General features: G+C 41.5%; 1 protein-coding gene and 1 long non-coding RNA gene across 8 annotated transcripts in view; one reads left to right on the top strand and one right to left on the bottom strand.

Annotated features, from left to right (window-relative positions):
* Positions 1-6,051: 6,051 nt before the first annotated feature.
* Positions 6,052-13,155, bottom strand: LOC309866986. 3 transcript variants are annotated; one of them, XR_014312900.1, is made up of 4 exons: positions 12,461-13,155; positions 10,571-10,646; positions 7,222-7,398; positions 6,052-6,462 (listed from the first exon to the last, which is right to left on the bottom strand). It is a non-coding gene; the product is annotated as an uncharacterized lncRNA (long non-coding RNA). The 3 variants fall into 3 exon arrangements; XR_014312901.1 differs by having other exon boundaries at positions 7,222-7,382; XR_014312902.1 differs by having other exon boundaries at positions 7,222-7,276; positions 12,461-13,147.
* Positions 13,156-13,248: 93 nt separating this feature from the next.
* FRMD6 (FERM domain containing 6) overlaps positions 13,249-23,560 on the top strand; it is a 73,690-nt gene continuing 63,378 nt past the window's right edge. For 2 of the 5 annotated variants that reach the window (XM_082735156.1, XM_082735154.1), the window contains exon 1: positions 13,262-13,399. The gene's annotated coding sequence lies outside the window, so the exon portion shown is untranslated. Of the gene's footprint in view, positions 13,400-13,521; positions 14,198-23,560 lie in introns of those variants that run through there. The other 3 variants (XM_082735153.1, XM_082735155.1, XM_082735157.1) reach the window with 3 other exon arrangements.

The following is a 23,560-nucleotide window of genomic DNA, read 5'->3' as shown; positions in this document are numbered from 1 at the left end:
AAATGGCATGTTATCAGCCCTGCAGAACAGCACAATTAGCAACAACATTTTATTCTACTCAACACAGTTGCAATGCTTGGTGTATCTAAAAACAAACCTAGAGGGTATTATGCTAAGTGAAATAAATCATTCTGAGAAAGGCAAATACCATATGATTCCACTCATAAGTGGAATCTAAAAAAAAAAAAAAAAAAGAAACAAAGAAACAAAAACAAAACACCAAACAAACAAATGAATAAACAAAAAGCAGAATCAGACCTAAAAACAGAGAACAAACGGATGGTTGCCAGAGGGGAGGGGAGAATGGGTTGGGCCAAATGGGTGAAGGGGAGAAGGAGATATAGGCTTCCAGTTATGCAATGAATAAGTCACGAAAATAAAAGGCACAGCCTAAGGAATACAGTCAATAATAGTGCAATAGCGACATAACGGACAGATGGTAGATACACTTGAGGTGACCATTAGCATAATGCATAAACTTGTCAAATCACTAAGTTGTACACCTGAAACTAATATAGCATTGTTATACCATATTCAAATGAAAAAAATGTAAAGGGAATGAAGAACAAGAAAAATATTTTCCCCTGTTAATTAGTATAATAAGTCATAAAGCTAAAAGGATTTGTTTTAAGTAGGACTTACAAGTAGTAGGAACAATTTTGATAAGGGAGGATAAAGATGAAATTCATAATACAAGTTGTTGATATGTTTATACCTTCATTAATGTAATCCACAAGTCCATCTAAAACAGTTTTTATTATTTTTTAAAAGTTGTATTTAAATTCCAGTTAGTAAACATACAGTGTAATTTTAGTTTGAGGCATACAATACAGCGAGTCAATACTTCCCTAAAATACTCAGTACTCATCACAGCAAGTGCCCTCCTTAATCCCCACCCCCTTTAACCCAACCCCTCACCCAGCTAAAACCGTTTTTAAAAATCATCTTCCAGTTTAAATCATCTCTCCCCAAATCCTCCCAATGATTTTAATGGCTGGTTTTTCTTGAAACTCAAGGACATTTTTTTCAAGAGTTCTCCAACTTGCTAAGAGTAAGAGGGCAATCTGTGAATTAAGAAATTAAAAGTTTGCCAAGTTCTTTCCACAGATAACGAGCTGAATGAGACAGGATAGCGCAGTGCCCAACCTTCAGTGCCAGGGGGAACAGTAATTTGCTCCCTACCACCCCATTCAGATGGAGAGCCTCCAGCTGTGGGTGGTTCCACATTGTTTGAATTCCTCCTGGAGACTCAGGGTTGACAGCCACTGTTCTGGGAGCCACCGCTGACAGAAGAGGCTCTTGTCGCATGCTAGATTTTTACACCTGGCCCTAACGAGGATAAAATCATAAGAGACTAAAGGCAGAGGTGATTCCAGGGACTGCCAGTCGGTTCCCCATAGGTTCCCCTGGACTGTTCACCTCTTTCCTTTATGCTCTCTCCTTTGTGGCTCCAGTGGAGTAACTGAAAACTTGAAGGGACAAAGCTGAGCTGCAGATGAATGCAAAGGGGTGTAGTAACTTACTGAGAGCTTTGGGCATTATTCCTTTAGCCTGATCAATTTATTTTATTTATTTTTTAAAGATTTTATTTATTTTATTTGACAGACAGAGATCACAAGTAGGCAGAGAGAGGGGAGGAAGCAGGCTCCCTGCTGAGCAAAGATCCCCATGCGGGGCTTGATCCCAGGACTCTGGGATCATGACCTGAGCCGAAGGCAGAGGCTTTAACCCACTGAGCCATCCAGGCGCCCCTAGCCTGATCAATTTAAAACACAGACAGATTTAAGTTGTTGGAGTGGAAGGGTGTTATCAAGCGATGCCCTTGGTACGTTGCTGCCAGATGACCTCATGTAAATTTCTAGAATTACTTTTAATAGATTATTTAAATAATCTATTTAAATAGGTTAAATAGAGTACCTACTGAAAATAGGGCTGATGATTTTGTTCCTAGCCCTTTCTGTCCCATATACAAATCTGGGTTGGAAACAGTCTGAGTGGGCACATATCTTGGGTTCTTCTTGACTTCTTCTGACACTATAGCTTGCTGTCTGAAAATCAGATACTCTGATAAAAAGGTGGACACTGGGGAGCCTAGGTGGCTCAGTTGGTTAAGGCGCTGCCTTTGGCTCAGGTCATGATCCCAGGGACCTGGGCTTGAGGCCGGCCTTAGGCTCCCAGCTCCCCTGGGGGTTCTGCTTCCCTCCCATTCCTTCACCCCTCCCCTTGCTTGTGCTCTCCCTCTTTCTCTCTCTCAAATAAATGAATAAAAATTTTGAAAAAAAAGAAAGGTGGACAGTGTAGTGTTCGATTTTAAAAATTTTATCAAATCAAGGTGTTTCCATTTTCATGTGACTTTTTCTATTCCTTTTTTTTTTTTTTTTAATTATTTAGAAACTCCAGTACTAATGGGCTACTTAAATTTGGGGAAATTATCTGTGCCCTGATTTCCTTACTTGTAAAAGGAAAAATTGCTATTTTACTTACTTGTAAAATAGAAACTGTGATGGTACATATCTCATTGGGTGGCTGTTACGATTAGATCATAAACTTAACAACATTTGGCACAATACCTAAGACACTGTAAAGGATCAATAAACACTCGCCTATCATTATTTTAAATACATGGCATTCCTGTAAACCAGTCTTCTGAAGCTACTTGTCATTCATAGAACAAAACAGTATCTATCCACGCAACCTTCTATTTATCAGTGACGTGTCCCCTTTCAAAGTCCTGAGTTGAGTCAGTGTTGTGGGGATGAAACACGTCCATGTTTATTAGGCAACATCAAAAAGAGGAAAACTGTGAAATGGGAAGAAATAGAAATTGGGATGCTTACATACCCCGTTCAGTCCACATTCCTTTTTCTCAGAGCTGTCCTTCAGCGTATTTATTGGCAATGTTACTTAAGACTGTGATTCATTTGTATGCTATTAGGTTGATGTGGAAGTTTCTGGGGACTAGATGCAATTAGGTTATTCAGTAAGACTGGTAGGTTCTATTGCTTTATCTTGAGTTGAATGGCTTCTTATGGACCAAATTAAAAATCTCAGTTTTAGTTACTCCATTCACGTCACAAAGAATCAGAAAAAGGGAACCTTTCCCTAATTTGAATTGGATGCACTGACATCACTGTCATTATTGTGATAAAAGATTATTAAACACATCTTAATGTATTTTTCTTCCCCCTCCCCTCCCACCTAATTTTATTCATTGGAAGGGATTGGGAGAGTTACAATACCTAAAGAATTTATGGGTATCAAACATTACCAATGTATCTTTAATCTGGCCTCTTCATGTAAATCTTACTTTAGCATAAGCATGAATAGTGCAACTACACACAAGGTCACAAATAGGTGACAGAACTCTTTGCAGTTTGTTGCCATTATATTAATTTGAGATTCCCAGCCTTGCCACCCAATTCTTACACAGGTTCTGATACATTTACAGGTTTGGAAACAACAGTCTAAAATAAATCAGCTAATATGTCTAAGTGGCAATATTTGAAAATGTGTTTAATGATGTACTTTTTATAGCTATTCGTGGGTTTTTGCTTTCCTGAGAATTTGAATATATTTGAATACATACATATACATTCATTATTATAAATGCTAGTGATATTAAGAATAATGGAAGGAAGTATATAGATAGGAAATGGCTTTAAGCCATAAGAATGTGAAGAGTGTGATTCATGCAAATCATTTTTAATAATCCTAGTGATCCTTTCAAAATTTATTTTTATATATTTGGCAGTAGCTCTTTGTTCAAAACACACATGGTTTATTATATGCATTTCTACTTAAAAATAAAATTTAGCAGATTATTTAATTATAATTATTCACTATAAACGTGAATAACTGGTCAGGTCTGTTAAATTATAAATTTTATTAAAAGGTCTTTAACACTAATTTTAGTTCAAAAGTTGATTCTTCACTGATAGAAGTGAAAAGAATGTTTCCAGCTTTTTTCTTCTTTGACCTATCATTTAATTTGGATTGAGATCAATCTTACTATGCCTCTGTTGACAAACAGAATAGTGTTCTGGCCACATTAGAAATTTTATAGCCAGAGGTAGAAATTATACTTGCATTAAAAAAAAAAAATTGCTTTGTCAGACACAGGGATTATCCCCCCTTGAAGTCATCACACACTAAATAGGTGATACAAGAAGAAATAAAATGTGTATCATGTGTCTTGGGGCTAAGACCAAGATCCAGGTAGAGTTAGGGAGAGGAGATGGAGAAACTGGGCCCAAATACCTTACTCTGTAGGTCCCAAATGATTCTTCCCCTCTAGTAACTCTTCAACAGACCTTCAGCAGACTCAGCCAGCACCCCCAAAGGCACCTATCCCTCAAACCCAACTTACAGGGTAGCTAAATGCTCTAGTCGAGTTCACCTGCTAGATCCATGGTTCTCAACCAGGGGCAGTAATTCTGTTGCGAGGTGCCCTGCATTATTGGATGCTTAGTAGCACCTGTAACCTCTGTCCACTAGACACTCCTCCCAACCCCGAGTTCCGACAACCAAGCATATCTCCAGACACTGCCAAATGTTCTTCGGGGACAAAATCACCCTCCAGTTGAGAACCACTAGGTTAAAAGTGGCAAAATACAAGTTTAAAAAGTGTCTTATCTCACAAATATCTATCTCCCCCCCTTGCAAATGCTGAAATTCTTTTAATAAGATTATATCTTTCTTTTCAGTCATAGATTACAAGGCTTAAGCCATAAGAACCAGTTTGAGGTCCCTTTGTTGGGACTATATTTCACCTAAAGTGCAACTAGTCAGTCAGTAATGGCAAACGGTTAGTTTTCCAAACCTTCTCAGAACTGTGGACAAAAAGGTATGAGCTGGAGGCCCACCTAAAGTGGGCTACTTTTCAGAAAGAGGACTAAGGACAAACCTCCAAACTAATATACTTTACCTGAAATCATTTATCCCTCTGTCAGCAATGCACCTGTCAGGGTCAATGCTAGATGTAGTGTGAAATGTCCAGTGATTTTCTTTCAATGCAAAGAATGGTCTAGGAGCTTGCCAGATGTTGAATACTTAAGAGGGAGAGTGCATAATTAGCTAATCTCCCAGGTTGGAAGATTAGGCCTTGTTTACTTCTGTCCCCAACACCTGGTATACAACAGGCACTTAATATGCATTTGCTAAATGAATAAACAAATGATGGAGAAGACCCTGAACAGCTAGGTGGGCTTGGGATATGGGGCTTTGGTAGGGGATTGACTGAGAGGGGTCAGGAGGGAATGGAGTCAGAGGAAGACACACAGAATTTTGGAGGTGGAAGGAACTAAATCCCTAAGGAGAAAAGCCTAGAGTCAGCTCTGCAGCAGAAGCAAGGCAGTTCAGGAAGAGTATGTATGAGCTTTGAGACAGATGTCCTGAGTTCAGATCCAACAGTTACTTTCCTTAAGATCTTAGGCATCCATAAACCAGGGAAAATGAGTGTGCCTCCCTCAAAGGACTGTTGTGAGGATTCAATGAGGTAATACTTATAAGCCTTTCAGACCAGTGGCCAGACCCACCAGGAGATGGGCTAGGTTGAGCCTTGAGTGTGGCAGGGTTATAGACTGGGATGACAGAGTTGAAGAAAGCTATTAAAATCTGATCACTGTGGTGCAGTTGGTGAAGTGTCCGACTCTTGGTTTCAGTTCAGGTCGTGATCTCAGGGTCATGGGATAGAGCCCTGCATGCGGCTCTGCATTCAGCATGGAGTTTACTTAAGACTCTCTCTCCCTCTCCATCTTCTCAAATAAATAAACACATCCTTTAAAAAAAAAAAAAATCTGAACACTGTGGTGAAAGGGAAAGGGAGCCAACCGGGAATGAATAAAAAATTGACCAAGCATCTGTAAGCGCTCCACTGCTCAAATGTTGTCTTAGTGATCAACACAGTCATTAGATTTTCTTTGGTCTTCCTTGGTGACTTTAAAACAAAATGCAAGGAATGGGTGACTGAGTTCTCCTGACTATTAGGGTTGTTAGCAAAGCTGTATTAGAAGGTCAAGGAGAGATGACGTATAGACTACAGGGGAGAATAAATTCAGAATGGTGAGTCTAGGCATTTAATTCAAAAGGAAAGAAGTGAGGCCAAAAATGGCTAATAAACTGGAAGAACTGGGTAGGTTTTGGTGACTGAAAGTCAAACAACATCTCTGGTGGGAGAGGTCGAAGGGCAGGCTCTGGTGGACAGAGAGGTTTCTGGTGTTCAGAGGAGGAGCAGCTCCGGATGACACAAGGAAAGCTTGACATGGACGTGCGCTATGAGCAAATGGAAGCAAGGTCACCAATTCTTCCCTTGCTCGACTCAAACCACTCTGTTCCCAAGTGTATCTCATCAAAACGTTTTGCTGGCAAGGAATTCAATGATCGATCAACTCCTCTAGTAAAATCCCTTTAACATTCTTCTTAATATTTCAAAAGTCTGTAGGGTGAGTACAGGTAGAGGGAAAGCTGCAAACAGAAATAAACACACACATTAAGGAATATCAATAGATGTAGAATATTGATGATTATATATTTAAACTTTAAATATAAACATTATATGAACTGGCTGATATATGGTATCCCATTCAAATCAACCAAAAATCTTTTTAAGGGATAGAGCCTTTCTCAGGTTACCTGGGATATTGTCCAAGAAGCTTCTCAAAAAATGTTAAATTTTTCCCATTCTCACCTCAGTGACTTCTCTTTTTTCCATCCACTCTTAACATGCATGCCTGTACATACACACACACACACACACACACCCCAGACACTGTTCTAGATGTTGGGGCCACAGCAGTTAGTGAGATTAGGTCTGTGTTCATATGAGGCTTAAATTCTAAGGGGAAAGACAGTGACAAAAAGGCGAACATACTCATAAATAATTTCAGATAATGAGAAAAGTGCTAAAAAAAAAAAGTGATATGATCAAGTATTTTACATCGATTTGTATATTATATGAATTCTATATATACATATACATAAAGTTATATGTTGAGTAAATATCCCCCTATCTCTTAAGAAATTGGGGTGTAAAGGACAAAAATGATTATCCAACATATTACTATGGGCAGAACAGAAAATCACTGATTTTCTGATTCTATTTTTCTGCCCAAGAAATCACATAAAATGTTTAATCATATGTGAATCGTAAATACATAAAAAGCTTTTTAAAGGAAAGCATGTTTCAGGCAGCCTAGCCCTAGCTCTTCACTCCAGAAGTCTTACCTACAAAGCCAGATCCAGTTGCGAGTGCTATCCCCCAGCATTTTCTTCTCCAGACCTGACAACCAAGTATCTGGATTAGAGGCCATTGGAGAACAAGTTCACAATGCTTCGTTTCTAATTCAAGCTCCATGCCAAATTACCAGTGTTCTTTCTTCAAGGAACTATAGTGTAAGAATTCTGTTTAGGTGAACAGAATAACACATTAGGCTACCCTCGAAAAAGAAAAATAGACCCAGTACCCTGCGTATGAAGAATTTCTTAAGATTTTTTCGGCATTTGGTTCCATAGCCACACCAAACAAGGGTGAGTGTAGATTTTGTTTCTAACCTAGGATCAGGAGAGAGGAAAACAGGGATCCAACGTGGGTGTTCATAAATGTTTTTTTCCCTTGTATACAGCTGGGCAATAGAACCAGCACATGAGGACCCTGAGTTACAACCCGTACCCCACGTGCCATGGACGGACAGGGTGTTCCTTGGAGGCCCTGCTGGCAGAGACCTTTAGTTTCAGTGAACTTTCAGAGGAATCCAGAGCTAGCACATCTTACCTGTACTTTGATTCATCGTTCTTTTTCAAGCAGATAAAAAGAAGCTAAAAGGCACATTTGTTAGGCTTAAATTCTACACAAGGTGGCCAAATTAAAACTGAATGGGTAGATTTCATAAACTGTCTTCATAAATGAAACATTGGTTGGTATTCACAAGAAAGCCAGTATTGGCCCGGCTGTAAGCCTGTGTTCTGGAAGAGGGATGTTCCCATCTCCTCCTGTTCCAGTTCAGCATGTCTTAGGCACAAATTGATAAGATGTCAGAAAATACTGAAGAGAATTTCAATGACATCTGTAATGTTATCGTTTGGGTTTGAAAGTGACTCCTCTAGGAACAGCCCATCCAATATAGATAATCAGAGTGTGCCTGGGGCAAAATTTGGAGAAACCAGTCTGTCACCAGATTCCTACTTCTTTTCAGTGCACATCTATCTCCCACAATGGGGAGTGGAGGGAGCTGCCTTCGATCTCTGGGGGTGGGAAGGTTTTCTTTCAGCTTTTCAGAGAGTAATCAAGGAATGAGAGCTGAAGCACCTTTGGGTGCTTTGGGTGGACCTTTGGGGCCTACTGTATAAACACAAATGCTATGCAACCTGAAGCTTTATCCTCTAGGGAGCCTACCCCTTGTCTTGTCCCTTCGACTAGACAATTTTCTATACCTGTCCTCAGCCTCCTCTAGAATGTGAAGCCCTCAAACAAGCATGGCCTCCCTACACCATGCCTGTTTACCTCCAAGACCTCAGGGCTGGGGTATCCTACCTTTTGCAGCTAACACCTTTACTGCCCCCACTTAAAACTGCCTCTCCTCAAGAGTGAAGGGCCTGGCCTGGCCTACCCAGTCTTATCGAACTTTTTGTCTGGAGTATTTAAGTATTTAAGCCCTCAAGGAACAGTAATGTGATGTTCTGGTGAAACTAACATCATAATAGAATGGAAAAAAAGGTGGCTCTTCAAATATTTCTCCTGTAAAGTTTTACATGTTGCATTAAACCAAACTTTGTCCCAGGATAATCAAATATCCTCTTTTTAAAATATTTTCTCAAAATCTGATGGCCGTAAGGGCAGAATTAAATTAATTTAATTTTTTCAACTTTGTGTCTCTAAATTGGGTAAAGGTAAAATCTTTCTGCATTAGATTGCTCCATAATATATTAAGCCTTGTGCTGGTCTGCCTCTGCAGAATAATTATTTGTCCTGGTTAGGGGCTCCTGGTGCAAAATAATGAGATATTATTTGGTAATCTATTTTCCTGACTTGAAATATTAGAAACTCTTTTGGTGTGTTTTTGTTTAAAAGAATATAGTGATATGCCACTGAGAATAATAAGAAGATCATTTTAAATGCTAGGCAGTGCGAATCAGGACTACATCACTGTAAAGTTTCCAGATCTGATTAGTTTGTCTTTCAAAGAAATATACATGAGCTAAATGGACATTTAAGACCATAGAGTAGGACTTATTTGAATGAATTTTGATTGCTTTCAAATGTATTTTGTTTTGCTTTAAAATGGAAATTCAGAAGTTACCAAAAAGAAAAATGAACTAATTTTTTTACTGTGAACTTCGCCCAGAATGAAGAATAGTATTTAATTTTGGAAAGGTCTTCTTTAAAAGCCAGTAGGTCAAATTACTGACTTCTTTCTCTGTCTAGAACTTCTATTTCAGGGATAACTGGGTGGCTCAGTGGGTTAAGCGTCTGCCTTCAACTCTGGTCATGATCCCAGGGGCCTGGAATTGAGCCCTGTGTCAGGCTCCTAATTCCGGGGAGAGCGGGCTTCTTCCTCTCTCTCTGCCTGCCGCACTACATACTTGTGCTCTCTATTTCTCTGTCAAATAAATAAATAAATAAAATCTTAAAAAAAAAAAAAAACAACAACTTCTATTTCAGCATTGAAACATACTCTGAAGCTCAAATGACCCTGAATTATATATGGAAGATAAAGAAGTAAATCTTTTTCTTTTTAAAAAACTGAGCTGATCTTACTTCTTTTTTTTTTTTTTTCCTAAAGATTTTATTTATTTATTTGACAGAGATCACAAGTAGGCAAAGAGGCAGGCAGAGAGAGAGAAGGAAGCAGGCTCCCGGCTGAGTAGAGAGCCCGACGAGGGCCTCAATCCCAGCACAATGGGATCATGACCTGAGCCAAAGGCAGAGGCTTTAACCCACTTAGCCACCCAGGCACACCTGATCTTACTTCTCATAATACTATTTGTATAATGTTTGGAAAATATTTGGAAAGGAATGTGAATTATAGCAGCTCACATCTCTTTGCTTTCCATATAAATGTGTTCTTTATGCCAAAAATGTGTAAATATCAACCACCAAAGCTTAAGCCTCTTCAATTACAAAACAAGGCTCTGGCCATCATGCTTTAAACACACACCCCAGTGTACATGCTCACTCTGTGCCCTCTACCCGGGATGCCATGACGCAAGGTTCCCACATGTGTCTCCACTTAGAATAATCTGGAGATTTTAAAACATACCCCAGGCCACGTCCCAGACCAATTAGATCACATGCTTAGGACAGAGTTTTTGAAAGTCCCCATGTGATTCCAACGCGCTTCCAAGTTTGAGACCCACCACCTCAAACAACTTGTTCCCAGGCAAACTGTTCATCCTTCCCATCTCAGTTCATCCTTCTCATCCAGACAGAGGATGTCCGATGCCCTCTCTGCAGGTCCTAAGCTTTCCCACTATTCCTCCTGCTTGGCCCTATGCTGGCAAGCATTAAAGTGTATTTTAACCGCTTACTCACATACCTGCTCCCTCAAACTACTATAAAATTCAGGAATATTTTTACCTTCGAATCCCAGAATCTAATCCTGTACCTGGCATTTGGAAGTACTCAATAAATTCATGGAATGAATATCTTCTTCCTTAAAAAAAAAAAAAAAAAAGCAATAATATAGAATTATGTTAGTATTTACGTGCCATGGAAAAAATAGTAATTTAAGATATGCTTAAGGCAATATTTCACTGATGGGCAGTCTCATGTTTAGGAAAACATCTCATCATATTGATGAAAATAGAACTATATCTCAACATCAAAAAGAATCATAAAATATAACTTTACCTTTGAATTTGTATTCATTGCTGTAATAAGTACAGGAAAATATTTCCAATGATAAGAAATATTTAAAACAACCCATCCTCTCTCAGCTCCATTTCCATCTTGAGTGGATTACTTGTCAATCCTTTCAGAGTTTTACAATGTTTCAGGGGGTTATAAAACGGTTTTTAAGAGATTTAAAGTACTTGGTTTACAAAATGTATTCTGTAAGAGTCCATGTTTTTTTGTGGTACTCACTATTAATATGACCATTATGATTCAAAAAATATTCACATAGTAAATTTTGCTACAATCTAATTCTAGACCATAAACCCAATCTTAAACATATATTTTTTAAAGCTGTTTAAAATATTTTGCTCCTTGGGTTACCTAATTATTTTATATTGTAGCAATGTTTTACAATCTAACAATATGTTGTTCTTTTTTTTTTTAAGATTTTATTTATTTATTTGACAGAGAGAGATCACAAGTAGGCAGAAAGGGAGGCAGAGCGAGAGAGAGAGGAGGGAGGAAGCAGGCTCCCCACCGAGCAGAGGGACCGATGTGGGACTCGATCCCAGAAGCCTGAGATCATGACCTGAGATGAAGGCATAGGCTTAACCCACTGAGCCACCCAGGCGCCCCAATATGTTGTTCTTGATCTGCTAGATGGAGAAAGCCTAAAAAGAAATCAGATTTAGGAACTGTTTTCCAAGATGGTAAAGTATTACTCATTTATCTTTACATATGAAATGCTGGACTATTTCATTAGACATCAAATTAATTTAAGACCTTACCAACTTGTGTTCACTGTGCACTCATTCCGAATGCATGTAAAAAGATAAAAATGAGAGAAAAGTGTAATTCTCCACTTTTAAATGCCTACATTGTCATCAACTACCATAAACCATTTTTAAATTTTAGTCTATTAATTAAATACAACTAATTTAGAAGGCAGTCGTTGAAATGTAGCTCTTCTTCTCTTTTCCATAACGAAGTCATGACTTTAAATTTTAAGTGCAATATCCTTAGACACTGCTGCTTTGCTTTATCAGAAATAAACTCTGAATGTATTATCAATTGTGAAAAAAGATCACAGGTTCTAATACTCAGTTCCAGTGTCATGGTTCCCAAATTGTAAAAGCTGTGAATGAGGCAACTATTCCAAGTTAGCTTCAGCCCTAATGAACACAAAACTGAATTTCTTCTGCCAAGTAAAGGAGGCACACAAACAGGCACACTGTCAAGCAGTCACAGCCAGCCTAACATACTGATGTTTGGATTAAAGAGCAGACCCGTTAAGTTGGCTTCTGCAAGCATAAATCTGATTTTGGTAATGTCCTTTCTCAGGTCCTCCTGTATTTGTCTCCTCACCCATTTGTCACACCCGGAAACATACACCCTATTCCTCCTTTAGTGAGGGGCCCCGTGGGGCCAGGGGTCACAGGGTCAGCAGTTAGCATAAGGCCTCAGAGGGCAGAAGCCCACCAGGTGGGAGTACAGTGCGTCGGAGGCCTGGGGTCCAGGGGAGGCTGGGTCCTCCCTAGTGTCTCCAGTTCCTAGGAGCAGGTCCTAGCGGGCACACGCTGACCAAAGAGGCATAGTTCTTCCCCAGACCCAGCAACTAAATAGGAAACAAACCTCAATCTTCTGATTCGATTCGTAGTGCCATAAAAACAACTTCCAGCGGCCCTTGGCACCTTCCGCCAAGCCCTCCAGCCACCTTCGGGGGCGGACAAAAAGAATTTCTGAGGGGTCACATTCGCTACAATCACAGCAAATAGAGGCTGCGTCTACCTTTTACAATTGCAGAAACAAGAGTTAGCGGGGGAGGCTTGGCTTCCTGGCGGCGCCCCCTCCATCCAGTATAAAAACCCACGAGGGCGCGTCCCGAGTGGTGGGTGGGCCGGTGGGTGCGGGACAGGAGTAAGGGGGAGAAGCTAGGAGTCACGAAGCCTCCTCCGCTGGGATCGCCTCCTCTTTGAGTGGCCTCCACTCCGTCGTTCCGAATTAGTAAGACGATGCCCAGGCCAAACAGCCACCCCCGCCCAGCCCGAACGGGCTCGGGAGGGAGTGTTCCAGGGGAGCGGGGGCCGAGCGTCGGAGAGGGCCATTCGGCCAGAAGGGGGAAGCTGACCGCGTCCCCTCCCGCCTCCGTCGCGTGGGGAAAGGCCTAGATCGCAGTGGTCCACACACAGCGCCCTTCTGCCATTCTCCTCCTTTCTCAGGACCTGGGAGGTGTGGTGCCCTCCGCTGTCTCCCACCCCCGAGTCGGCGGCACCCCTCCGCGGGACGCTTGGTTGGGTCCGGGGCGGGGCCAGCAGGCGCTCCACGTGCGGCCGCAAGCTAGGCTCTCCGAACGCGCGGCTCCGCGGCCTCCCCCGCCAACTCGGGGCGGGCGTGTGGGCGGAGCCTCTGGGGGCGGGGCGGGAGGCGTGGGCGGGGGGCGGGGCGGACACGGAGCGCTCGTCTGGCTGCCAGGGCAGACGGGCTGAGAAGAGCCGGGCTGGCGCGGTGCAAGCAGGAGGGGCTGGGGTGCTGACGAGAGTCCGACGCCGGGTGCTCCGGGCTTTCTGCGAGGTACGAGCGGGAACCCGGCGCCTGGGGGCCTCCCAGGGGGCCCCCTAGCCCGGCCACGGCGCCCCGGCTGCCCACTGTGCCCCCTGCCGGCCGGGCGGCAGCGGCGGCGGCGGCGGCGGGACGGGACTTTGGGAAGGTTTCTGCGAGTGGAGAGCCCCAGCCAAAGCAGTGTCTCCTTCTCTGCGTCTTTCTTCGCCTTCTTTTTGCTTCTTCGGCTCTGGGCGTCGGGCACCGGCTGGAAGGTCGCCGCTCCACCGGCAGAGCTCGCCCACACCGGGGCGGGAGGACAGGGCCCCGGGGCAGCCGAGCCAGGCAGCGGGGGAGGCGCGGAGCTCTGGGGCCGCCTGTGCGGCGAGGGCGGGAGGCCGACCGGGGCTGCGGGCTGCGCCGCGGGCTCACGGTGCCGCGCTCGGTTCCCCGGTGGTCTCCGGCGCCCTGTTCTGGAGGCGCCTGTCGGTTGCGCCCCATCGGTCGTGCCTTTGACGGGGCGCCGGGGCCAGCCCCTAAACCCTGGATTCCTGGGTGCCGTGCCGCCTGTTGTACGCGCGCCGGGGCCGGGCAGCCGGGCTGCGGGCAGAGACCCGAGCGCCGCGTCTGCCCCACGGTCCCTGAAGTGTCTGGTCGGGGAGCCGGAGATTGAGCTGGGGCTCGGCGGCGCCAGAAGGGGGCCTCGGTGGGATGCGAGTGGGGGGCGCGGCCTGCAGAATTTGGGTTCCTGGAGGTGCTTGCGGCGTGAAGGCTGGGCCCCGGGCAGAGGAGACCACCATCCTGTGCTCGAGGAGGGCCAGGAACTGTCAGGTATGGACCGCTGGGGGCCACCCTTGTGAGATCCACAGGGCTTTTAACAGCACCTCGAGTCCCGGGACAGCACAACCTAATGGGGAGGGCGTTTTCTTTAAGGGCACGAATAAATGGAAAGCTGTCAAAACAAGCGTATTTTAAAGTTGAATTGAAAACTGGCAGATTTTCAGGCCGTGCAGTTGTCCAAAGAAATATTAGCTCTTTTACACCCTTTTCGTTTTTATTTTTTGGCAAAATCTGTGTTGCCAGAATTTCCCTCAGGAGCTTTGCATTGCCCACAGCGGGGAAGGAAAACTTCAGCAAGCGTTCTCGGGTTGCTTTTGACTTCAAGCCCGTACTCTCCAGCTTTTTTTTTTTTTTTTTTTTTTTTTTGAGTGTGCAGAAAAAGTATTTGATTCTGTCCCTTCTTCTCTGAGATCCCACAATGTTTGTTTATTGGTTTTATAAGCATCTATTTAAATTTAGCTTTTGCACGAAATACTCCCTGTTGCCACAGGGTGTAGTTTAGGGATTAGAAAATACTGTTGGAGAAAGCTGCTAGTGGCTTCATTTTCCAAGAATGTAAGTCATTTCCTTTCTGTGATTTCAGGGAGTTGATATTTCACAGCATCAAAACTTTGTGGGGAAAATTTTCCGTAATACATCTGTCATTAAAAAGGCTTTTGACTTTTGGATTTTTTTCTTCTTAGAGCAGCGCATAAATTCAGGCCCAGCAATGTTAAAGGATAAGAAGTTTCTCAGAATTTACAGCATTATGAGAGTATTGTAGAAACTAATTTTAACCACCAAGATTTACAAACAGCGTGCTCCATAGAGAGTGGGGGAGGGGAGAAGACCAGAAAAGAGAGGCAGGAAAACAGATGCTTTTGCTGTTGTCCTTTGTAGTATAAAACTTGTAGAACTTAATCATTTTCCTTGGGTGTGGTTTTGAGAAATAAAAGTATTATGTGAAAAATGAAATTACTCCACAGTATGAGACAGCTGACATTTAAATGCTCTTTCAGTATGTTTATAAACATATTGGATTTATATTTCATATTAGAACGGACCTTTGGGATCATTAGATGAGAAGGGTCCCCCAGGGGATATCTCCTATCAAGTAAGTTATCTGCAGAATGTCTTCTCCAGAAAGCAGACTGACTGTAATATGAACTAATTTTCTCCCTTTTGAATTGCTTGTAAAAATACCCGAGATCTGACACTGATGGACCACAGTAATCAGCAGTTCTTGCAGAACTCAAAACATCTTAAGGGAAAGGAAATCTTTCTCTATTTCCATTCCCTTTTTGGGGGGGGGCAACCTAGGTAAGCTACCAGCTTCAAGTACGTAATTTGAACTTGCTGGTTTAAGATGCTCCTGGCTCTCCAGGAAAACAATAGGGGCTAGGCTGGAGACACTGTGGTTGAAAGCAGAGTCCATGTGCTAGGTAATCAGTTCTGGTAACCCGTCCTGTAAAAACTCATTCAGTTGGGCCAGCTGAATCCAGGGAAGCAGGGGTTGTAGAGCTTTTCTAGTTTCTGGACTTTGTTTCCACATTTAACTACAGTTCTAAAGCCTTTGGCTTTCAGAACTTCTGACATAATAGACTTGTGTAGCCTTTTTTGTGGCAGATGCTTGAAATGAAAGTTTTCAAACAGAATTGTTTTTGACTGAATTGTCAAGTTCAGAGTTTAGTGTAAATGAGTCCCGTCTCTCAACTTTTTTGATAAAGGAATTCTTTGTACTTTTCAGCTTGGATGCTGCACATTCTGATTTTGAGACTGAGGGTTAAAAAAAAAAAATAAAACCTGCAAACAATTATTTTATTACATGAAAGTCAGTACTAAGAAAAGATTAATTCAGTCCAGATGTAAAAATGTATGTGAATTTTAGATTCGGATGATCTCAACAAGTTTTCCCTTTTGTTGATGAAACTGCCTGGATCCCAGATGGCATTCACAAATTATCCCTTAGGTGGTTTTCTGAGTTCAGAACTAGATTTCAGGGACCTTCTTTAAAGTCCTTTTAATACTGTTTTAAATGTTCTAAAGGACAGAAAATTTTCTGTTTTTATGCAGAGATGGGTTTTTCCTGCTCCACGTTAATACAAACCTTATAAATACCCTGGTTTGGTAAATGAAGTCTCTGTAGGAAAGCCAGAAGTATTTAGTATTGTGTATTCTTATGGGCAAAGCATAGAATCTTTGGCTCTCATTTAGGAAATTCCAACGTTGTTTTAAAGAAAATAAAGAGTTTTGTGTGTTTGCAGTCTAAAGTAGAATCCTGTTGTAACACAGTTTCTGGTTTTCTATAAAGCAGTTAGTCCTTACATGATGATTCTTCTACCCGGCTCCCTCACCCTTAAGAAACAGCAAACACAACCTCTAAGAAGTCTCCAGTAGTTTAAAAAAAATCTGTTGTTCTAGTACTAAAGTTATAAAGGGTGTGTGTTGCACACTTAAAATTATATACTTTTAAGGAGTCTTTGATTATATAATTACACATTTGGGAGTTTAATTGCATTTTGATTGTATATTAAACAATTGAGTGTAGGTGGGGGGAATAGAAAAGATACAAAGATGGAATTTTATGAGTGGTGAAATTTTAGTTAAAATGTATCTCTCCTAGGGGCACCTGGGTGACTCAGTTGGTCACATCCTGGGGCTCCCTGCTCAGTGGGGAGTCTGCTTTTTTTTTCTCCCTCTCCACCTAACCCTGTGTTTGCTATCTCTGACTCTCTGAGATAGGTAAATAAAATCTTAAAAAAAAAAAAATGTATCTTTCCTAAACCCAAACAGGAAAAATAGTACTTGACGTTTATAGTTAAACTTTGACATGGGGGATAGTAGAAAATACTTTTGAAATTGCATGTTATCTGGAAAAAAAGGCTTTGTGGGCCTATAAATTTAAGTAGAAACAAGTCAAAGGAATAATTTGAGAGGAAGGAGGAAGTGGAGTACTGAGCATTGAGTTGCAAGGGAAATCTGAACTTGGGAAGGTGAATATTTAAAACAAGGCTGAAGTAGGGGAAAAATTCTATTTAAAAGTGGAAATTAAAAAGTAAGATCTTTTTAGCTGAGGAGAAAAAGGATTAGTATTAAGGTCCCCAGCACAGTCTGGAGACAACATGACCTAGGTGCTGTTGAGTGGTATTTATCTTGGAAAGCTTGCCTGCATTTGTGTCAAACTGCTGCTTTGGTGTTAAATAATGTTTGGGGACTGGATGCTTATCATCGTGGTCCGCGCCCCCAGCCTATAGCACTTCTCATTTCAAAGACTGGGAACATTTTCTGTCTAAACTCTAAGGATTCTACAAATCTCTAATTATTACCCCAAACGTTTGTGAGCCCTAGAGTCTGCCTGTCATGCCATGGGACCAGAGGGGCTCTACAGTAGTAATGGCCATAGTGATCCTAAAATTTTGAGTGAAAAGAAGCTACCTATGCTTCCAGGTTATCTGATATGATTTGGTGGTGTAATTACCTCTGATGCACGTTTGTATCACATCACTTTTAATCTGTATGTAGTGCCACAATCATGTAGTATACCATACTGATCGAGAAGAGATTCTAGAACACTGGGAAGGGGAAAGAAATCACTGATCTGACAGGAAGAATTTTCTCAGGAGGAGAAAAATGGAGTGCTGCACCAAATTCACATGAGCCAGTTATAGTTATAGAGGAGAAGGCAGTGTTTACTGGAGCTTCCTTGGAGCTGCCTGAGCATAATGTTTTCTTGAATGCCATTCCCCCACCTGTGTGACCTTACCTAACAGTTTAACCTGTACAGGAGGAAAACTAAGTAGCTATTTGGGAATTATCCAGTGTGTTTCATTATTTTTTTTTTTAAGATTTTTATTTATTTGATAGACAGAGAGAGATCACAAGTAGGCAAAGAGAGAGGGGGAAGCAGGCTCCCCGCTGAGCAGAGAGCCCGATGTGGGGCTCGATCCCAGGACCCTGAGATCATGACCTGAGCCGAAGGCAGAGGCTTAAACCACTGAGCCACCCAGGCGCCCCCGTGTGTTTCATTATTAATGTGATGACTGAGATAATTCTGACCAAAAAAAAAAAAAAAAAAATGATTTAGAACTGTCAGCATTCCTAATTGATTATCCAGGAATATTTTTAGAGGTTTTCTAATAACCCTGCCTTTATACATATTTATTATAAAGCATTGAGCAGTAAGGTTTTCAGATATATGAACCCAGAAAAGCAATTATTTTATACTAACTTATAGCCATAGTTTCCTATGAAGGAGGAAATCATAAAAATCACACAAGTTCTGGATGAAGATTTTAGGAAATTAGGTAGTTCTTTGTGTGGTTTACATTAAATGAGTAGTTATTTTTCTCCCCACAAGTTAGCAACACTTGTACTGTCCAGTTTCAGTAGATGGCTTGGGGAGTGGTGTCCCGGAGGCTTTATTTCTTTGAACTTGTTACTGAATAATTACATACAACCAGAAAAATGCACAGATCAGAAGTGTATACCATGAAGTGATTATATCCAGGCAGCCAGCATCCAAATCAGAAAAACAGATCAGTACCTCATTCCCCACCCGCAACCTCCCCCCAGCCAAGCCTCTCCTTACATTCGTAATCCCTGCCCCAGGGATAACCGCTATTCTGACGTTCATTGCCATCGGTTAGCTTTAACCTGTTCTCAGACTGCATTTAAGTGCAATCAAATATAAGTTCTCTTTTGTGTCTTCTTCGGCTCAACATAGTGTCATGTCCAAATTGATGCAGATAGCAGTGCTTTTTTCTTTTATTTCTGTGGATGAATGTACCCAGTTTATTTATCCATTCTGTTGGTGGACATTTGGGGAGTTTGGGGCTGGTATGTGGGGTATGACCTTTTGATTGCTCAAGAAAATTTGAGCACTTTGGAGTTGAAAGGAGAGTGTAGTCTTAAGATGAAAAGAGAAGAGTACTTCAGAAATGTGAGAGAAAAAAAAAATGCAGCATTACAAAAACACGGAAGTCTCAACTCAGTCCACAGAATCCTAGTGTTTCAGGGACACTGGAATATACCAGCTGGATATTGCCAGATTTTAACTGAGGACTGAGAAGAGGGAGGAGCGCTTAGGTGGCAGCTAGCCTTACCATTTTTTAGAAGTGGAGGGACTGAGGCCCAGTCTAGCCTACATTAGTGCCGTCTAAGGGCTAAAACCTAGCCCCCAACTCTGCAGCCCAAGCAGAGAGTCCACTGGCATAAGGATGGGGTGCCCTTTTCTGATTGACACCAAGGTCTCCTGTGGCTCTGTTGAGATAGACTCAGACCTGCCCAGAGTAAACAGAGGAATAGCACAGTGAGGCAGAATTTAACCTCAAGGCTGATCTACTTCTGCTCCCATACAGAAGTCTCTTGGAATGTCTCTTTCTCCCTTTTTTCCTTCTCCCTGTGTTCTAGGCCTTTCCAGTGAGATGTTGGGTATTGACTGATGGGTAGGTGACATCTCAAGGTCCCTCCTGATTCGGTGTTTCATAACAGTGATCCATAAATGATCTGGGCTGGACCCCAACTTCAAAGGACTGCTTTCTAAATATTTTCAGAATAGTTCACTCTTAAGAAGATAGTGTAAAAAATTCTTTTTTTGTTTTTTTGTTTTTTGTTTGCCTCTTCCTGCCATTATTTCCCCACCTTTTACACACTTTTCTCCTCCCCTGGAAACCCTTCCGCCTCCTTCAAGTTATCTTTTTGTAAACATCCCCGGAAACATCCTGTCTCTACCTACAACAACAGTGAAATTCAGTTGTTGAAGTCTACTGCAGCATCCAGGAAGCATTTACTGTAAAACATAGGATTATGAGAAACCTAATAGATAAAACAAAGTGCTTACGAAAGGAAACAAATGAGATAAATACCCATCTTTCTCTCGTGTTTCCCTGAAGAGGAAAAGGGCATTCTTTTTTTTTTTTTAATTTGTGGTTTAAGAAAAGGCTTAGAATTTTGACTTAGGCTCATTACGAAGGTGAAAAACAGAATAACAGAAGTTTTACAAATGGGTAGTATATACATTTTGTTCAGATGAGATACTGCTTGGAACAGCAAAAGCTTAGCATGTATAATCTTAGGAAATAAAAAATGTGCTTACCATAGGGTCACAACTCTGACAAGTTGCTCGCTGAAATTACTTCAGAAAGAGTAGTGTGTTTTGGAGGCAGCATGGAAGAGAAGCAGGAAAGTACAATGGTAAGAACGAGGTCTTTGAAATCAGTCTTCTAGGGTGGAGATCCAGGCTCCACGGTCTTCCAGTGTGTAACCTTGAGGAAGTTCTTTACTTCTCTGAACCTCTTTTTCCTTATCTGTAAAACGAGGATAATGTTAGTAACTATAGCACCATGTTGTTTTGATTATTAAATGAAATAGTACACATAAAACAATGGCATGGTCTGACACACTAAATTGCCTAGTAATGTTAGCTCTTATTAGAGGACAAAAGAAATGATGCTGTAGGATTTTTAGTTTTCTTGGAAGTGCCTGAACCTTTTATTTACAATCAACTTGAGATTTTATTATGTTTTGGTTTTGATGACATTCAGCAGGCAACAAAACCTAGAATTTCTCAGTTACAGATATCGGGCAGTCTTTGGTGCTGCACTAAGAGTAGCTGCTGGCCTGTTCATTGATCACTAATTGATTGATCTTTCCTAATTCTCATCTAATTTCCAGTAGTCTCACTCAGTCTCTCAGCTTCTGCTTGCTAGATAATTATTTCTTTTTTTTTTTTTTTTTTAAGATTTTATTTATTTATTTATTTGGCAGATAGAAATCACAAGTAGGCAGAGAGGCAGGAAGAGAGAGAGAGGAGGAAGCAGGCTCTCCGTGGAGCAGAGAGCCCGACATGGGGCTCAATCCCAGGACCCTGGGATCATGACCTGAGCCGAAGGCAGAGGCTTTAACCCACCGAGTCACCCAGGAGCCCCTAGATAATAATTTCTTTCCAGATGCCAAAAGATAGATCTGAAGATTAAAAAATATTCTCTTTATGATAATTAAGTTTAAGCAAAGTATTTTTAAATGTAAAGAGTACCAAATGGCTGATATCTTTGGCTCTACACAGATTTTATGTACTTTATAGAGAAAACCACGATTATTGTTATAAAGCAATTGTTTATTTCTCTCATGCCCACCCCCCAACCATTGGCACCATTTATATAATGTGGGCTAGACCCCTTTATAATTTTATTATAAAAGCTTACGATTTTAAGCCATTCATTCAATGGAAATTAATAGTCTGAAAGTTTGAAAGTTTCAAAAGGACCATTTAAGAAAAACAAACTTGAGCACATTAGAAAGACACATTTACATCTAAACAGTATAATTGTAAATTCAGTGAAAATAGGCACAGGCTCCTTCAGAATAACCATGATGTATCATTCTACTGTGTTCATTAAAAACAGGACATACTCTGTGTAACCCCATGCCCTGTTACACGTTGTGTAGTATCTTTTTTTTTCTTTGTGTAGTATCTTGAACTCAGCAGGCGTTTTTTAAAATTATTCAGTTTAGTGGGCGCCTGGGTGGCTCAGTGGGTCATAATCTCAGGGTCCTGGGATCGAGTCCCGCATGGGGCTCTCTGCTCAGCGGGGAGCCTGCTTCCCCCCGCCCCCACCCTGCCTCACTTTCTGCCTACTTGTGACCTCTGTCTGTCAAATAAATAAATAAAATGTTTAAAAAAATAAATAAAGCATTCAGTTTACTAAGACCATTGAAAAATGAATTTTATACCTCAATAAGATATCCAGGGCCAGGATGAATACTTTGAGCAAGTCCTGCCAAAGTACGTCTTGTCTAGGTGGGGAAACAAAATACTTGTATGTCGAAAGGAGTTAGATGTTTCCAGATAAGTGCTAAATGGAGTCCTAGTTTTAGGGAGAATCACTAAGGGCCAAAGGGAGGATGTCCCTTGCTTCCCTGGGGCTTCCGAATTTGTGTTGGGCCCTGAGGTCAGGCTGGGATCTTTCTCTTCTTCAGGCACAACAACAAACAATAAGAAGGTTAGGATCTAGTAAAAGGCTCAAATATTAAGAGAAAACTATGAAATTGAAATTATTAAACGTTTATCCAACTTTATTCATTTAATATAATGTGTGCCTACTGTGTGCCAGGCACTGTTCTAGACCTTAGAGATATGTCAGTGAACAAAATAAAGACAAAAGGCCTGCCTTCATGGAGCATATATCCTATTAGAAGACAAACAATAAACACAACAAAGCAGTATTTTAGAAAATACTAACTGTAGTTGGAAAAAGAAAACTAGAATAGGGTAATGGATGGTGGTAGTGCTGGAGGTGGGTACTCGGGCCCTTGGCAATTTAAAATAGTATGGTCAAAGTAGGACTCACTGAGAAGACGACTTGAAGGAGGAAGTTGGCCATACAGAGATAATTGGGAGAAAGAACATTCCATCAGAAATTAACAAAGGCCTCAGGCAGAAGTGTGCTTGGTGTGTTTCAAGAACAGTGAGGTCACAGAATAGTAGTAGATGAGGTCAGAGAGGTTTAGGTGGCAATCCTATAGGGTCTGACTGGTGGCCCATTTTAAGAACTTCAGCATTTACTGAGTGAAATGGGGAATCATTGGAGACCTTTGAGCAGGGGAACAAGGGGATTTGATTTGCATTTTAATAGAATCATTGGCTGCTATGTTGAGACAAAAATGGAGTAGGGTGGTCAAGGGCAGAAGCCAGGATACAAGTTAGCAGCTGCTGATAATGATCCAAACTGAGAAATGTCAATAGCAGGAGAGGAAGTGGTGAGAAATGACCAGAGTTTATTTTGTAGATCAAACCACTGAGATTGCCTGGCCAACTGTTAGAGGAGTGTGAGAGAGATTGGAATAAGGATAACCTCAAGATTTTTGCATAATTGTTGAGTTGCTATGAACCAGGATGGGGATCTGATGGAGGAGACAACTACGGGCTGCTTTAAACATGTAATGCTTGACTTCCAAACGGAGAGGTTGAGTAGGTTGTTGGATATAGGAATCTGGAGTTAAAGACATCCAGGCTGGAGAATCAAATTTGGAAGATGCCAACAGAGTTTGGATAAGCTCCTTTAAGGAATGTTTTTAGACAGAGAAAGCAATCCATGGACCAAGCCTTGGGTTATTCCAGTATTTACAGTTTGTTGAAGAATAGAAGAAATCTCCTAAGAAATTATCTTATAACATAAGAATTCTGCACATATTTCCAACATAGTGGACCTAAGTGTCTCCATTCTCTCCATCCCTATTGTTATTAGAAGATGCTGCTATTTCTAATTGACCCACAAGGCGGGAAGAATGAACTGTGAGTTATTTTTCTGTGATGAGGCGCTTGGGCTGAGCCTGAGGTGTTTCAGCGTGGAGAGATTGAGTTGGTAAGAAGCAACC

Source organism: Mustela nivalis (assembly GCF_964662115.1).
Source record: "Mustela nivalis genome assembly, chromosome: 6".
Classification (NCBI taxonomy): domain Eukaryota; kingdom Metazoa; phylum Chordata; class Mammalia; order Carnivora; family Mustelidae; genus Mustela; species Mustela nivalis.
This window is presented reverse-complemented; position numbering and strand designations above follow the sequence as displayed.